Source organism: Callithrix jacchus, chromosome 17, assembly GCF_049354715.1.
Source record: "Callithrix jacchus isolate 240 chromosome 17, calJac240_pri, whole genome shotgun sequence".
Lineage (NCBI taxonomy): Eukaryota > Metazoa > Chordata > Mammalia > Primates > Cebidae > Callithrix > Callithrix jacchus.
Window position 1 is genome coordinate 38,219,335 of NC_133518.1, and position 17,960 is coordinate 38,237,294.

Below are 17,960 nucleotides of genomic sequence, written 5' to 3' on the forward strand. Positions count from 1 at the left end.
ACTTGCCCTTCACAAACTCTCTCTCTTTGCCTGCTTCCATCCATGTAAGATGTAATTTGCTCCTTCTTGCCTTCTGCTGTGTTTGTGAGGCCTCCCCAGCCATGTGGAATTGCAAGCCCATTAAACCTCTTTTTCTTTTTCGTCTAGAGTATGTCTTTATCAGTAGTGTGAAAATAGAATGATACACTCAGATTTCCTCTCTGCCCCCATCTTGGCCAGATCAGTCCGTAACTACCTCCTCTCATCATTTTAGGCAACAGCTCATTTTTGCATTCCAGGGAGGCTTTTCTTTTTTTCTTTCTTTTTTCCTTAGTACAAACTTAGGGCTCTTTATTCAGGCAGTAAAGTAAGGAACAGCAAAGTGGTAGGGCTACACCACCACCATGGCAACAGAAAGCCTCAAAAACATAGTCCCTCAACTTCTGTCTGGTAGACTCTGTCGCTCAGAAGAAACACATTTTAACTGGCTGAGAACAAGGCCAGGCAACCTGGCCACACTGTGGAAGGATGGCTGGGTGCACAGCCTCTGGTCAGTCCTGGAAGTGCTTGGTGAGGGCTTCCAGCAGCTCCTGCTTCTTCAGCCCACTTTTCAGCCCATACGCCTGCAAGCCTCTTTCAGCATGGGCACAGTGAACTTGCCCAGTGTGCCCTTGCTGATGTGGGTCTTCAGCTCCTCTTATGAATACTCCACCTTGGGCCTTTTGCTTAAAGAAGCTTCATTATCATGTTTACTCTTGGTAACTTTCCCTTCAGGATTGTAATCTGGTAGATAAACAAGCTCCTGAAATTCATCCACCAGGGAACCCAGTCTTTTATTCATTGCTTCAACCTTGAGCAATGTCAGGTCCATTGCTTGTTCAGGATCCATCAAATCCAAGGCCAAGGCCTACACGTTCCTGAAGTGCTCCTGCAGCACAGGGTTCTCAAAGCTGTCACTTCTGTATGTGAAGCGGAGCTTCTCAACGATAACCTTCATCTTGTCCACCTGCTCTGGAGTTGCCATGATTTTTTTAGTAAAAGGCACCTTCCTTTTATCATCAGCAAATGGTAAAAAGACCAGCTGAAATCCTGGAGTAGTGACCTGAATTTTCTGGTCATCCAACTCCTCATTCTGTGGCACCAAAGCCACAAAATAAGGGGGGATGTTCCTCCGGGGTGTCCAGGAAGGCTTTTCTATTGCTTTAGTCTGAGAAGTGCCTTCATCTCCTCTCAACTCAGACAGATACTCTCTATGCTGAATAGCATCCCCCAGTTTTGTTACCTTCAGCGTTCCTATCACGAAATATTTATTTTTCCATTTACTTATCTTCTGTATCTCCCCATAAAGAATACAAGCTCCATAAGCCTACATTCTCATACCTCTATACTCATTCTTGTCACATAGCAGGTGCATAATAAATGGAACCTGAGGTTAGTGTGAAGCCAAGAGATTGGGGCAGAGAAATTACATTAAGATGCTGTATATCATCATTATGGCTGCAATTGTGATAATGCTTACTATTTCAAGTGAGTAATGCTAGAGATTGTTCTGTAGATTACTTAAAAAACCCACAAAGCACAATGTTTGTAATTATGTGTGTCTGTGATAAAATAAAGAGAACTAGAAATGGAAGTAGCTAACAAATGACCTTACCTTCTAGTGTCTTTTTGTAGTCCCCTTAGCAATGAGGAGCGTAGTGGAGTAAAAGGAGAGCAGATGAGTCCCTGTTAAATGTAGATCTGGACCGATGGTTACCTTGGTGCATGGAGCAGAGTGGGAGAGGGACTTCCCTCCAGGCTCACTGGCTGCCTGGAGATTATGTACATTTTTCTGGAATGTGACAGCTAATTCACTTTTTTAAGAAACTACAATTCTAGCACAGGTGTTAATTATTTGTTCCTAAATTTCTTATTTTCACTCTTGTTGCATGTTCATTTTTTGATTCACTGAAAAAAAATGGCAGTTATTTTAAAAAAAATTTTAATGCATTTTATGACATATGGTTATGTACAGGCCTCTGGCTCATTCTTCTAAGTGTGGGGAGAGGAGACTTTGGTAATATTGTGTTAGAAATATTACAGAAGCACCTGGTTTTTGTGAAATTCTGGAGTAATAGAAGAACCTGTTCTTCATGAAATTCTGAAGAGCAGAAGCCTAATAATGGTCCTCTTCTAACAGGCAACTAAAGTAAGGGTTCATAGTAGAAGTTTCCTCTATGTCCCAGATTACTATAAGTATTCTTCATGGGAATTCACATTATTAAACACATCTTGGAAAATCTGTTACCAGCCGGAGAGCTGGGGAATATGGTTTATTTGCAAATCACATAATGCCTCAATAAAAATGTTTTGGGAGTATATCTGATAGAAAAGTTTAATTTATAGTCGAATCTGGAAGAATGAACCCAAGTCTTTTTATTACACTATCTTTACCCTTAGGTTAGGTAGATAATGTTACAAGTATTATTTTAGTTAGTTAGTTTTAATCTATTTTATTTCAGGTTCTATAGAATAAGTACATATTTATGCAGTGCATCCCCCTTAAAATATCTTGTCTTATGCTCTTCATGATTTTTCTTCTAATATATTTGATAACATATACCTGCTATGTAGTATAGATTATCTCACAGATGCCTCATCTGCAAGGAAGGTAAGGAAGGTGCCCAATACCTTCTAAATAAATTTAGAGAGGGGAGTCCTTCCAAAACACTTTTCATTTTCAAAAATCTCTAATTCATAGCTATTTAAACTTTAGTAACTCAGGTTGTTCTGAAAGTAAAACCAGATGTTTCAATTATAGACTCCTTGGGGAAGATGACTTGATCGCTTTATTATATTGTATAACCACAGCTTTTATATACTTAATAAATATTAAACATTATTTTTAATCAGTTGAGCAGTGAGGACTCCATTTTTATTGCCTGTTTAAAGATTTTTCTATTTAAGCACTTAAAAAAGTAGAAAGTCACTGCCTAAAATCAGGAGTCTCCTAACTAGTTGAACATTCAAAAAGGTTACTCTATCAAGCTGAGTATATTTAAAATGGGCATTGTTATGAATATAATTTTGGCTTCAAAAGGCTGATGTCTTTTATTCCTCTCACACTCAATCTCTCTGTGTGTGTGTGTGTGTGTGTGTGTGTGTGTGTGTGTGTAGCTCCCACCGATTTCAAAGATTCCAAAAGAGGAAGAGGAGATAAGTATGATTCTAAACTAACCCACTATTCTGGGACTAAAAAATAAAAACCCGAAAAAAGGAGGACTCAAGATGGCGCTGTGAGAACAACCCAGGATTGAAGCTCACGGTCAATGCGTGGAGGTGGTGAGTCAGGGCCGCATTTACAGACGGATCTTTGTTGCCCACAGAACAGGGAAATTCCTAGGTATAGAGAAGACGCGGGACACCAGGTAGAGGTTTTGGCTGCTGCAGCCGGCGGTCGGTGCAGCGGCGCTTGCGTTCTGGCGGAGCTACACAGCGCTCCGCACAAAGCACGCTCGTCTGGGTGCCCCATTGGGCCAGCAACCTGAGACTTGGGAGGGCTGAACTTGAGACTGCACCAGACTTGGACAGTGAGCCAGGCCAGGAGATTCCAGGGTCACAGCGTTTGGGGTAACACAGTGGGACAAACAAAACGGTGATTCCAAACGCTCCTTGTGGAGGGGTTCCCTGAGGCCTCACCTCCGTGGGGGAGAGGCGTCTGCCATTACCAAGGCAAACCGCCCCTACTGAGGTACACGCCCATTGCTGACACAGCCAGCCATTGCCGAGGCAACCCACTACAAGGGAGAGACTCCGCTGCAGGGCATAGCCCATGGCAGCAGTGCGGAGACCACAGCAGAAGGGCAGGGCCTGCAGCTACAGGGCGAACCTCACACCAGCAGGGCGGAGCCTCGGCAGGCAAATAGTGAATAGATTGGCTCCTAGCTGGGAAGGACAGCGCAGCGGACACTCACAAGGAAAGCCCCAACCCCTCCAGACAGAGCATCTGAGAAAAAAAGGGTTTTTTATGAGTTATGTTGCAGCAGAATTAAACATAGCAGCCTAACAGCCCTGAATGAACAACAGAGCTCACAGCTCAGCACTTGAGCTCCTATAAAGTACAGACTGTCTCCTCAAGCAGCTTCCTGACCTCTCTATATCCAAAAGACTGACATTTGGCAGGCATCATTATGGGACAAAGATAGCAGAAAAAGAAACTGGTAGCATCCCTTACTGTTCCGCAGCTGCTATAGGTGCACCCCAGACAGGCAGGGCTTGGAGTGGATCTCAGCAGTCGTACAGTGGAGGGGCTAGACTGGTAGAAGGAAAACCAAGTAACAAAAATACTACATCATCAACAATCTGCATGTCCACTCAGAGACCCAATCGAAAAGTCAGCAACTACACAGACGACAAGCGGATAAACCCACAAAGATGGGAAGAAACCAGCGCAAAAAGGAGGAAAACACCTGAAACCAGAACACCTCACCTCCAAGAAAGGAACAAAACTCCTCACCAGCAAGGGAACAAAGCTGGATGGAGAATGACTGTGATGAAATGACAGAATTAGACTTCAGAAGGTGGATAATGAGAAACTTTTGTGAGCTAAAAGAACATGTATTAAATCAATGCAAAGAAACTAAGAACCTTGAAAAAAGATTCCAGGAAATGATAACAAGAATGGATAACTTAGAGAGGAATATGAATGAATTAAAGGAGCTGAAAAACACAATACGAGAACTTTGCGAAGCATGCACAAGTTTCAATAGCTGAATTGACCAAGCAGAAGAAAGAATATCAGAAGTAGAAGATCAACTCAATGAAATAAAATGAGAAACCAAGATTAGAGAAAAAAGTGCAAAAAGGAATGAACAAAGTCTCCAAGAAATGTGGGACTATGTGAAGAGACCTAACCTACGTTTGATAGGCGTAACAGAATGTGACAAAGAGAACGAATCCAAGCTGGAAAATACTCTTCAGGACATTTTCCAGGAAAATTTCCCCCACCTAGCAAGACAGACCAACACTTAATTGCAGGAAAAACAGAGAACATCAAAAAGATATTCCGCAAGAAGAACAACCCCAAGGCACATAATCGTCAGATTCAACAAGGTTGAAATAAAGGAGAAAATACTAAGGGCAGCCAAAAAGAAAAGTCGGGTCACCCACAAAGAGAAGCCCATCAGACTCACAGCAGATCCCTTGGCAGAAACTCTACAAGCCAGAAAAGAGTGGGGGCCAATATTCAACATTCTTAAAGAAAAGAACTTTCAACCCAGAATTCCATATCCAGCCAAACTAAGCTTCAGAAGTGAAGGAAAAATAAAATCATTTGTGAACAAGCAAGTACTCAGAGATTTTGTCACCACCAGGCCTGCTTCACAAGAGCTCCTGAAAGAGGCACTACACATAGAAAGGAACCACCAGTACCAGCCATTCCAAAATGACACTAAATTCTAAAGAGCATCAACATAATGAAGAATCTACAACAACTAACGGGCAAAGCAGCCAGCTAGCATCAAAATGGCAGTATCAAATTCACACATAACAATATTAACCCTAAATGTAAATGGACTAAATGCACCAATCAAAAGACACAGACTGGCAAATTGGATAAAAATTCAAAACCCATCAGTGTGCTGTATCCAGGAAACCCGTCTCACATGCAAGGATACACAAAGGCTCAAAATAAAGGGATGGAGGAAGATTTGCCAAGCAAATGGAGAGCAAAAAAAAGCAGAAATTGCAATTCTCATCTCTGATAAAATAGACTTTAAAGCAGCAAAGTTCAACAGAGACAAAGAAGGCCATTACATAATGGTAAAAGGATTAATACAACAAGAAGGGCTAACGATCCTAAACATATATGGACCCAATACAGGAGCACCCAGATACATAAGGCAAGTTCTTAACGACTTACAAAGAGACTTAGACTCCTACACAATAATAGTGGGAGACTTTAACACCCCACTGTCAATATTAGACAGATCAACCAGACAGAAAATCAACAAGGATATCCAGGCCTTGAACTCAGAACTAAAGCAAGCAAACCTGATAGACATTTACAGAGCTCTCCACCCCAAATCCACAGAATATACATTCTTCTCAGCACCACATCACACCTACTCTAAAATTGACCACATAATTGGAAGTAAAGCACTGCTCAGCAAATGCAAAACAACTGAAATCATAACAAATAGCCTCTCAGACCATAGTGCAATCAAGTTAGAACTCAGAATTCAGAAACCAGCCCAGAACCGCACAGCTTCATGGAAACTGAACAACTGTCTCTTGAATGTTGACTGAATAAACAATGAAATGAAGGCAGAAATAAAGAAGTTCTTCGAAACCAATGAGAATGAAGACACAACATGCCAGAATCTCTGGAACACGTTTAAAGCACTCTCTAGAGGAAAGTATATAGCAATAAGTGCCCATATGAGAAGAATGGAGAGATCCAAAATTGACAACCTATCATCAAAATTGAAAGAGCTAGAGGAGCAAGATCAAAAAAACTCAAAACCTAGCAGAAGACAAGAAATAACTAATATCAGAGCTGAACTGAAGGAGATTGAGACACGAAAAACCCTTCAAAAAATCAATAAATCCAAAAGCTGGTTTTTTGGAAAGATCAACAAAATAGACCACTAGCCAGATTGATTAAAAAGAAAAAAAGAGAACAACCAAATAGAAGCAATAAAAAATGATAAAGGGGAAATCAACACAGATTCCACAGAAATCAAACCATCATCAGAGAATATTACAAACAACTCTATGCACATAAGCTAGCAAACCTGGAAGAAATGGATAAATTCCTGGACTCCTGTGTCCTCCCAAGCCTAAACCAGGAGGAAGCAGAAACTATGAATAGACTAATAACAAGGTCAGAAGTCGAGGCAGCAATTAAGAGCCTACCACACAAAAAAAGCCCAGGTCCAGATGGGTTCACAGCTGAATTCTACCAGACACACAAAGAGGAGCTGGTACCATTCCTTCTGAAACTATTCCAAATATTCCAAAAAGAAGGAATCCTTCCCAAATCATTCTATGAGACCAATATCATCCTGATACCAAAACCCGGCAGAGACCCAACAAGAAAAGAATACTTCAGGTTAGTATCCATGATGAACATAGATGCAAAAATCTTCAATAAAATATTGGCAAGCCGATTGCAACAGCAAATCCAGAAACTTATTTATCATTATCAAGTAGGATTCATCCCAGGGATGCAAGGCTGGTTCAACATACGCAAGTCTATCAACGTAATTCACCACATAAACAGAACCAAAAACAAAATTCACATGATTATCTCAATTGATGCAGAGAAGGCATTTGACAAAATTCAACAGCCCTTTATGCTAAAAACCCTCAATAAACTCGGTATCGATGGAACATATCTCAAAGTAATAAAAGCTATTTATGACAAACCAACAGCCAATATCATACAGAATGGGCAAAAACTGGAAGCATTTCCTTTGAAATCTGGCACTAGACAAGGATGCCCTCTTTCACCACTCCTATTCAATATAGTACTGAAAGTTCTAGCCAGAGCAATCAGGCAAGAAAAAGAAATAAAGGGTATTCAAACAGGAAAGGTAGAAGCCAAATTGTCTCTATTTGCAGACGACATGATAGTATACCTAGAAGACCCCATCGCCTCAGCCCAAAAACTCCTGAAACTGATAAGCAACTTCAGCAAAGTCTCAGGATATAAAATCAATGTGCAAAAATCACAAGCCTTCCTCTACACCAATAACAGACTTAAAGAAAGCCAAATCAAGAGCGAACTGCCATTCGCAATTGCTACAAAAAGAATAAAATACCTTGGAATACATCTCACAAGGAACGTAAGGGACCTCTTCAAGGAGAACTACAAACCACTGCTCAACGAAATCAGAGAGGACACAAACAGATGGAGAAACATTCCATGTTCATGGTTAGGAAGAATTAATATCGTGAAAATGGCTATACTGCCCAACTTAATTTACAGAATCAATGCTATACCCATCAAATTACCATTGACTTTCTTCACAGAACTGGAAAAAACCACCATGAACTTCATATGGAACCAAAAGGGAGCCTGCATAGCCAAGTCAATTCTAAGCAAAAAGAACACATTGAGGGGCATCACACTACTGGATATCAAACTATACTACAAAGCCACAGTAATCAAAACAGCATGTTACTGGTACCAAAACAGAGATATAGACCAATGGAACAAAACAGAGGCATCGAGCGCATCACCACATATCTACAACCATACAATCTTTGATAAACCTGACAAAAACAAGCAATGGGGAAGGAATTCCCTGTTTAACAAATGGTGTTGGGAAAACTGGCTAGCCATGTGCAGAAAGCAGAAACTGGACCCCTTCCTGACACCTTACACTAAAATTAATACCAGATGGATTAAAGACTTAAACATAAGATCTGGCACCATAAAAACCCTAGAAGGAAATCTAGGCAAAACCATCCAGGACATAGGAGTAGGCAAGGACTTCATGAACAAAACACCAAAAGCATTGGCAACAAAAGCTAAAATAGACAAATGGGACCTATTCAAACTCCACAGCTTCTGCATGGCAAAAGAAACAGTCACTAGAGTGAATCGGCAACCAAGAGATTGGGAAAAAATTTTTGCAGTTTACCCATCTGACAAAGGGCTGATATCCAGAATTTACAAAGAACTCAAACAGATTTACAGGAAAAAAACAAACAAGCCCATTCAAATATGGGCAAAGGATATGAACAGACACTTTAAAAAAAGAAGACATATATGAGGCCAACAATCATATGAAAAAATGCTCGTCGTCACTGGTCATCAGAGAGATGCAAATCAAAACCACATTGAGATACCATCTCACGCCAGTTAGAATGGTGATCATTAAATAATCTGGAGACAACAGATGCTGCAGAGGTTGTGGAGAAAAAGGATCACTTTTACACTGTTGGTGGGAGTGTAAATTAGTTCAACCATTGTGGAAGACAGTGTGGCGATTCCTCAAGGCCTTAGAAATAGGAATTCCATTTGACCCAGCAATCCCATTACTGGGTATATATCCAAAGGACTATAAATCGTTCTACTATAAGGACACATGCACACGAATGTTTATTGCAGCACTGTTTACAATAGCAAAGACCTGGAATCAACCCAAATGCCCATTGATAATAGACTGGATTGGGAAAATGTGGCACATATACACCATGGAATATTATGCAGCAATCAGAAATGATGAGTTTGTGTCGTTTGTAGGGACATGGATGAATCTGGAGAACAGCATTCTCAGCAAACTGACACAAGAACAGAAAATGAAATACCGCATATTCTCACTCATAGGCGGGTGATGAAAAATGAGAACACATGGACACAGGGAGGGGAGTACTAAACACTGGGGTCTATTGGGGGGAAAAGGGGAGCGCCAGTGGGAGGGGGAGGTGGGGAGGGATTGCCTGGGGAGAAATGCCAAATGTAGGTGAAGGGGAGAAAGGAAGCAAAACACACTGCCATGTGTGTACCTATGCAACTGTCTTGCATGTTCTGCACATGTACCCCCAAACCTAAAATGCAATAAAAAATTAAAAAAAAAACATATATACAAGCAGGGCAAATACAAGGAATATAATGGCCTTTATTGTATAGCTTGCTTTTTTCCCCTCATTCTGTTTTACTGGTTTTATTTGAATGAACAAATGCAACATTTACCTGTTAGTTTTATCTAATTCTGGCAAAGTTGTGAGATTATCAGACTGTTTCATTGTAAGAGATCACTAAAGAAAAAAAATATCATTTTCTGAAAGAAAAATATTTTGGAGCTACTCACTTATAAAAGCTCGTTTATTTTGATTTAAAGTTATGTTTTCTGGACAAATAGGAAATCCATTTTCTTCTTCATCTACAAATACTTTCCATCACTTAGTACTTCTCTAGCTTCATGATTGTGACTATTACTTAAATTATAAATGCTTAGTTTATTTATAGTTATGTTCTCAAGCTCCCATAATCTTACTAAAATTTGTAATGGAGTGGTTTTGAGATCAGTATGACTAAACCTAATGGTTCATTTAGTAATTCCTTTAAATATAATCTAAAAGAAAACAGTTTACAGGTCACCCACTTTGTGAATCTTCTCAGGCCTCTTCACTCTGCTATACATATGCACAGATGATTATGTTCTCTCTAGTGATTAATGAACACACTGATTGTAGCACTCATTATACTGCTTATAATAATTCATTTTACTGTCTGTCTTCTGCAGAGATCTGAGTACTTCATGGTGGGGATCTTGTTTTTCTCATATTTACATCTACACATCTGGGCAATGCCTAGTATATACTAGACAACAAGTAAATGTTTGTTAATACAGATGTTTTATTTTCTTTATTTTTACTTTTTCTGAATATAAAATAATAAATCTTATTGTAGAATATTTGATAGACAACTACAAATATAAAGAACATTGATTGTTGTTTATTATCTTGAAACAGCTATTGCTAACATTATTGTCCTAATTTTTCTAATTGAATTTAACTTGTGGTTCAAGATGAATAAACAAGATCTGCAACTGAAGACTTCCTTTTTTCTGTCCTTGTTGTTTATTTCACTTGTGGTTGATTATATATATATTTTTAAGTTCTTCTCATCTGCAGTTATTTAGGGTTGATTTTGGCTGTCTTCATTCATTCATTAATTTATTTTCATATAATAAGTATTCATTGATCTTCTGCTATGTTTTAGATACAATGCCAGATCTTGGAAACATAATATTGAGCAAACACATGTTATCTCTTCTTTCTTGGAACTTATAGTTAGGAGAACAAGTTATAACAGAGAATATTTACAAAAGAGAAGACTTAGCATTCAATTTTTAAAATGTGAGTTCTTTTCTAGGGGAATGAGAAAAAGAAAACATGGATAATCTGCAAGGTTCAAAGTCTATGTAGTATTCAGGAGTTTTTTGTGTTTGAACATTTGCTGCTGTGTGTGTATATACTTACTCTGATGATGTTGTGGAAGTACTTGCAACTTTCTAGCTGTCCTAAATCCTTCCAGACATAAATCTAGGTACTCTGCCTCCACAAATTGGATAATTATTTGATTTTTTTTTTTCTGATTTGTTATTGATTCATTGAACAATCTAGTAGCAGAATACTTTTTTTTTTTAAGAAGAACTCATTTATTTTCAAGGGTTTACAACATTGAATTTTGCTTTTCAATTTCACTACTTATGTACAGAAATTATATTTATACTCCATGTATTTTTTTAAAGGTTAAGAACAAATAAGCCAAGTCAATCTCAGAAAATCAGATATATGTCGGCAGTTTTGAGTTGCTTTTCTGATGTTCTCTTCACATTGAAATTGATTAAGGAAGAATTTAATCATTTGATTTTTGTATTCCTTAAAAAAATTTTCTAGTTGCTTCTGCTATATTTTAAGTGACATTTATTCAGTAATATTAAAGATTCAATGATAAAGAGGAAAGAGAAGTGAGAAAGGGAGGGTACAAATGAAAGCAGTTCATATGGATTTCCAAATATGATTCATCATCCTTGATTATACCTGTGTTACTTCATAATTTAAACAGATAAATAATTCTAGATAACGTTGGAATTTCTAATAATGCAAATTAGAAATATCATGTACTTTATTTAGTTCTACTCACCTAGTCAACGAGAAGAGGAAAAGTACATAATTAATATTAATAAATTAAAAGATTTCTTTTAATTAAATCTGAGAAAGAAAATAAATTTTAAATAGCTTAAATATTTTAAATGACATATGGTAAAGCAAATATCAGTAAAAGAAACTCAAAAACAACTTGTTGCTTTTGCTGTTTAAGTGTTTTCTTGTAGGAAATGTAGTGCCTTAACAACTTTGGGAGTTATTTTCTATGTTGTTTTAGAAAACTTCAAAAATTATTTGTAGGCAAAAAGTGGCATCTGTATATTTTGGTTGTATAAAGGTAAGGAGGACCTCATTGTGAGTTGTTCATTTTCAGTTTATAACTCCCAACTTAAATAAGCTTTGTACTTAATATCTATGGGTTTATATTTTATTGTTGTTATTTCACATTTATTTTCTATCAGTAAAAACAACACTTGAGAGAGACAGGTAAAATCTTGAAAAGATCTTAAGTGACTGTCAACAAAATTGAAATTGCCTTCATATCTACTTTTGATTAACTTTTTTTACTTTTCTAAGCAAAGTTTTTGAAATATACAGGAAAGTTCACAAGTTATAAGTCATTTTTCACAAATAAACACAGTCATGAAACCAATATTCATATAAAGGGAGTCCTAGAAAGTGCCTCATGCTTCTTCTAGACCTTAATTTCCTAACAGATGTAATCATTTTTTGACATCCATTACCATACATTAACTTTGTATGCTTTTGAAATTTATATAAATCAAATCAAACGGTAAGTTCACTATGATATCTGGCTGTTTTTACCCAATATTTTGTTTGTGAGGATTATCTATGTTGTCGACTATAATGGTAACTCATTATGTTTTTTTCTGGACAGCAGCAGTCAGAAAAATTTTCCTATAACAAGTAAATAATGGTAAATATTTATGTTTTGGGAACTTTATGGTCTCTATCACAACTCCCTAACACTGCCCTTGTAGCACATTATAATATGAGAGCAACTGTAGATAATATGTAAGTTAATAAACAAGTCTGTTTTCTAATAAAACTTTATTTAAAACAACACGTGGTGGGCCAGATCCAACCCTGCTGTGCAGTATTCTACTGTGAGAATAAATCACAGTTTATTTATCCAGTTTTCCATTGGAATTGTTTCCAGTTTGGCTAATAAGGCTGAAAACATTCTAGGTCATGTCTTTTGATGTACATATACATATGTGTTTGAATTATGTAATTGCTGGGACAGAGAGGGTTTAGGTTCAGTTTTGCTAGATACTATCAAACAGCTTTCTTAATTTACATCCACCAGCTATGTATGAGAGTTCTGTTTGCTCCACTTCTCCACCAACACTTGGTATTGTCAGTTTATAATGTGGTATAGTGATGATTTACTTTTTAAACAGAGATAATATTTGTAGTTAAATATCTAAATCTACAGCAAGAAATATAACTTCATGGAAGATATTACCATATATATTTAAATTTATGTTTTAACATTTAATTTTAGTGAATCTGTATCCCCCTCACATCTCTAGTGTGGTATACAAACACACATACACACACACACACACACACACACACACACACACACACACACCCCAACACCCCCTTCCCCAAACCTGAAACAAAAACTGCATTTGCTAGTTTTGAAAGAACACTGTGATTTTCTATTGTGCTTTAGGGGAAAAAAATCATGTATTTGTATGCTTAGAGAAACATAGAGAAAAGTGTAGCATCCTATTATCTTTAAGAGGATAATTTCAAAGCCTCAGAAATTGTCTCTAGCCAGTGCTTTCAAAGTAAGCTCAAAGTGCAGTGAGATGTGCAGAAAACATTCATTAATCAGGCACACTGTGAGTTAAGTCTTCACTTCTAGGAATCATTTCTAATCATTTGTAATTAGAATAATGCTTCTGAAAATGTTTGCCTTGCTAACCATGAAGAGTTGAAACTCTCTCTTTTGGGAAAATGAGCAGATGGTGTCACTTCATTTACTTTTTCCTGTGTTGCAGGGGGGACTAAGAGATTTAACTGTCCTTTCCACGTCTCCTGCCTAGGATTTGGATACTTGTCTAGTCTTTGGTCATAGCTTTTGGCTCAGCTATTTTTTGTCCAGTTCCCTTTGTTTGGTATTACTTTGATCCTCGCCCAATATCAGCAATGCTTTGCTTGGATGACTCTCTCACTCTAGCTCTTACTCTTTTTCTTGGCAGAAGTATTCTTTTCTTTTGGTTGTAAGAATCTGGCCAGTAATGAGGTGGTAAGCTCCTGTCGAAGCAGCAGGAGTTGTCAGTGCTCCTTTCTTTCATTAACTTTCTTGGGCTGTAGCCACAGCAGCAAGACTTCAGGGACTGAGAATTTAACCTTCTCCAGCACCGATCATTTTTCCACATGGATTCACATGGCCCCAGAGCTCCTTGGCCCTTTTCACCAGCCCCCTCTCTTCACACTGCTTTTTATAGTTTATCCTGAACTTTCTGTTCAATACTCTCCAGGGCCACCATGAAATAATATGCTTGAAGACTTTTTTTTTAAAGTTAACTACCTTTTATTCATTGTTGTTAAATGAAGAACACTTTCATACAGCTTTCACAAAAGTTTTGAAATTTCAGATAACAACTGTGGCAAATTATCTTTTCCCTTAAGCAAGTAATTGGTAACCATACTTCTGTAGCATAATATCATTTATTTTAGTCCTAGTAGAATAAAATATGTATATTATTCTACCTAAAGTAATGACTATATGTGTGTGTACATAATATGTAATTAGAAAATGTACATCTCTTGAAGTAGTAATCTTTCAGTTAAATAGTTATATCATTTATCATTCATTCTGAAAGAAAAAATGTTTTGATGAACTGAGAACTTTGATCTGTGAAGATTAAAGTGATAATAATAATAATCCAAAATAATATTAATAATGATAATTAGTCTATCATGTTTTAGATATCTATTATACACAATGCCAGACATCATGTGTTGTATGTGGGTATGTAAAATTTCTAATTGTCACATGAAACTTGTAAGATAATTATGATCATGACCATTTAACAGACAAGGAAAATGAAGCATTGACAGCTTTCTCCCCCAAAGTTAGAATTACACTGGATGGTTTTCTTTCTGCAATTCCTATACCTCTTATCCTTGGTCAACTTCCTGTTCTCTTAGATTTGACTGTCATATATATTATCAATATGTTTGTCATTCCTAATATATTGAATGTTCATTCATGTACAATGTGCAGACAGGCATAACCTATTCTTGAACCTATCATCATGAGCCATATAATGTTAAAGACTAGAATCACTTGTTTTTTCAAGTTTATTTTGAAATGATTTCTACATGTTAATGGAATATCCACCTTTGCTGATACTTTTGGTTATAAACTATATATACACATATTTAGACTGATTCATTTAGTTATAATTAATTATGGATTATACTTTTGGGTTATGAGATTAGAGGATAAAGAGCTAAATGCAACTGTGCTATTGAGAAGTTTTAACACGTTATACGTTACACATATTATTTCCATTAATTTCCATTTGCCATTAGACAATGAGATGGTTTTTCATTCCTTGGATCTGTATTACTCCAAATTAATATCAATTGCAGGAAAACGTCCACACTGGCTAATACTTTCTTAATATGTGCCATCATGTGCTTTATTATAGTGTCTCATTTACTGATCTGTGAGCTACTCTAATGTTCCTTCATTTTTATTTGATATATTCAAGTCTCTTATACTTATATTTGCAGATGGATATATTTCTATCATTATTTCCAGTAACAGCCATGAGCTTTTAGTTACCCCAGGAAAATTAAAAAGTAACTTCCTCAACAGAGCACCTTTTATCTCTTATTATTTGGCAGCACAGGCAAAATGCCAATCTAAGTCAATTCAGTCTCATCCCGTATTCTACAAATGGCAATAGAGTAACACTTAGGGCCTGTGGCAATTCCCTTCAAGACTAGGAAATGAGTTCTGAAAAAGATGTACGGGAAGAGTCAGATTATGAAGACATAACATTTTAAAGACAAAGATAGAAGATGGTCATCAAAATACTTTAACTTATATAGAGACGTTGTTTGTAAGGAGATGTAAGGTATAAAAATATTTCATTCATTTTAGTTCGATGAAGTATCAATTAAAGATAGAAGAAATAATACATTGTTTTTCTATATTCTTAAAATTACATAAACATTTCCAAATTTATAAATCAATGTTATTGCCAAACTTATAACATTCTAGAAAATAGACTTTGTTAGAACAGTTTTATATTTAAAGCAAAATATAGAAGAAAATACAGAGATTTTCCACATGCTAATTGCCCATACATATACATAACCTCCACATTATTAATATCTCCCACCAGAGTAGTACATTTGTTATAACTGGTGAGCCTACATTGACACATCATTATCATTCACTCTTGGCAGTGCACAGAGGTGTAATGACATATATTTACCATTTACCAGTATAGTATCATAGAGAGTAGTTTCAGTGATCTAAAATCCCCTATGCTTCACCTAGTCTTCCCTCCCTTACCTCCCCACTCAACAACAACTAATTATTTTTACGGTCTCCAAAGTTTTGCCTTTTCCAGAATGTCAGATAGTTGGAATCACAGAGTACATAGCCTTTTCAGATTGACTTTATTCACTCAGTAATATGCATTTAAGTTTTATTCATGTCTTTTTTGGGGGAGTTTCATTGAGCTTCAAATAGATGTTTGATTCTTTCAGAGGTAATAAATTATAAAGTAAACTTATTTCTTCTTTTTTAAATTGCTTTATATGTTCTTGCATGTTTTTCTTATTTAATTATTTTTAAAAATCGACACATTATAATTGTGCCTATTTATGGAGTACAATTTGACGTTTCAGAATGTATGTGTGTTGTGTAATGATTAAATCAGGATATTTAGTATATCTGTCACCACATGCATGTATCATTTCTTTGCAGTAAGAACATTCAAGTCAGTTATCCCAGCACAAGGTCCTAAAGCATTTCTCCTATGTTTTGTTCTATTAGTTCCACAGTCTCGGGTTTTACATTTTAGTCTAATTCATTTTCAGTTGATTTTTTAATATAATGACAGGTAGGGATCTAGTCTCACTCTTCTTCTGCATGTAAGTATTCAATTTTCCCAGTACCATTTTCTGAAGAGAATATCTTTGTGCCAGTGTGTTCTTGCCATGTTTGTAAAAAATTAGGTGGCTGGAGGTGTTTGAATCCATATCTGGGATCTCATTCTGCTTCTTTGGTTTATGTATCTGCTTTTACACCAGTACCATGCTATTTTAGTTATTACCGATTTGTAGTATATTTTGAAGTGAGTAGTGTGATACCTCCTACTTTGTTCTTTCTTTTCGGGATTGCTTTGGCTATTCTGACTCCTTCATGATTCTATATGCTAATATGAACCGTTTGAAAAAAATTTTTTTAATTTTATTTACATAGCTACAAAAAAGTAAGATGCCTTGCCTTAAGCAAGGACATGAAAGATCTACACTGAAAATTATAAAACATTCATAAGAAATTGAAGAGAACATAAATAAATGGAAAGTATACTGCATTCATAGATTGGATTAATTAATATTGCTAAAATTGTCATACCACCCAAAGAGATCCACAGATTTAATGCATTCTTTATCAAAATACCAAAGACATTTTTTACAGAAATGGGAAAAAATAATTCTCCATGTCTTTTAGTGACTTGATACTTTATTTTTAGCGCAAAACTTTAACTTATTAGTAGTTAATCCTTTATTTATTTATTTTTTAAATATTTTTATTGCATTTTAGGTTTTGGGGTACATGTGCAGAGCATGCAATACAGTTGCATAGGTACACACATGGCAGGGTGCTTTGTTTGCTTTCTCCCCTTCACCCACATTTGGCATTTCTCCCCAGGCTATCCCTCCCCACCTCCCCCTCCCACTGGCCCTCCCCTTTTCCCCCCTATAGACCCCAGTGTTTAGTACTCCCCTCTCTGTGTCCATGTGTTCCCATTTTTTATCACCCGTCTATGAGTGAGAATATGCGGTGTTTCATTTTCTGTTCTTGTGTCAGTTTGCTGAGAATGATGTTCTCCAGATTCATCCATGTCCCTACAAACGACACGAACTCATCATTTCTGATTGCTGCATAATATTCCATGGTGTATATGTGCCACATTTTCCCAATCCATTCTATCATCGATGGGCATTTGGGTTGATTCCAGGTCTTTGCTATTGTAAACAGTGCTGCAATGAACATTCATGTGCATGTGTCCTTGTAGTAGAACGATGTATAGTCCTTTGGATATATACCCAGTAATGGGATTGCTGGGTCAAATGGAATTTCTATTTCT

General features: G+C 36.7%; 1 pseudogene; it reads right to left on the reverse strand.

The window, feature by feature from the left end:
* Nucleotides 1-530: 530 nt before the first annotated feature.
* Nucleotides 531-3,490, reverse strand: LOC100407866 (X-ray repair cross-complementing protein 6 pseudogene; annotated as a pseudogene).
* Nucleotides 3,491-17,960: the final 14,470 nt, after the last annotated feature.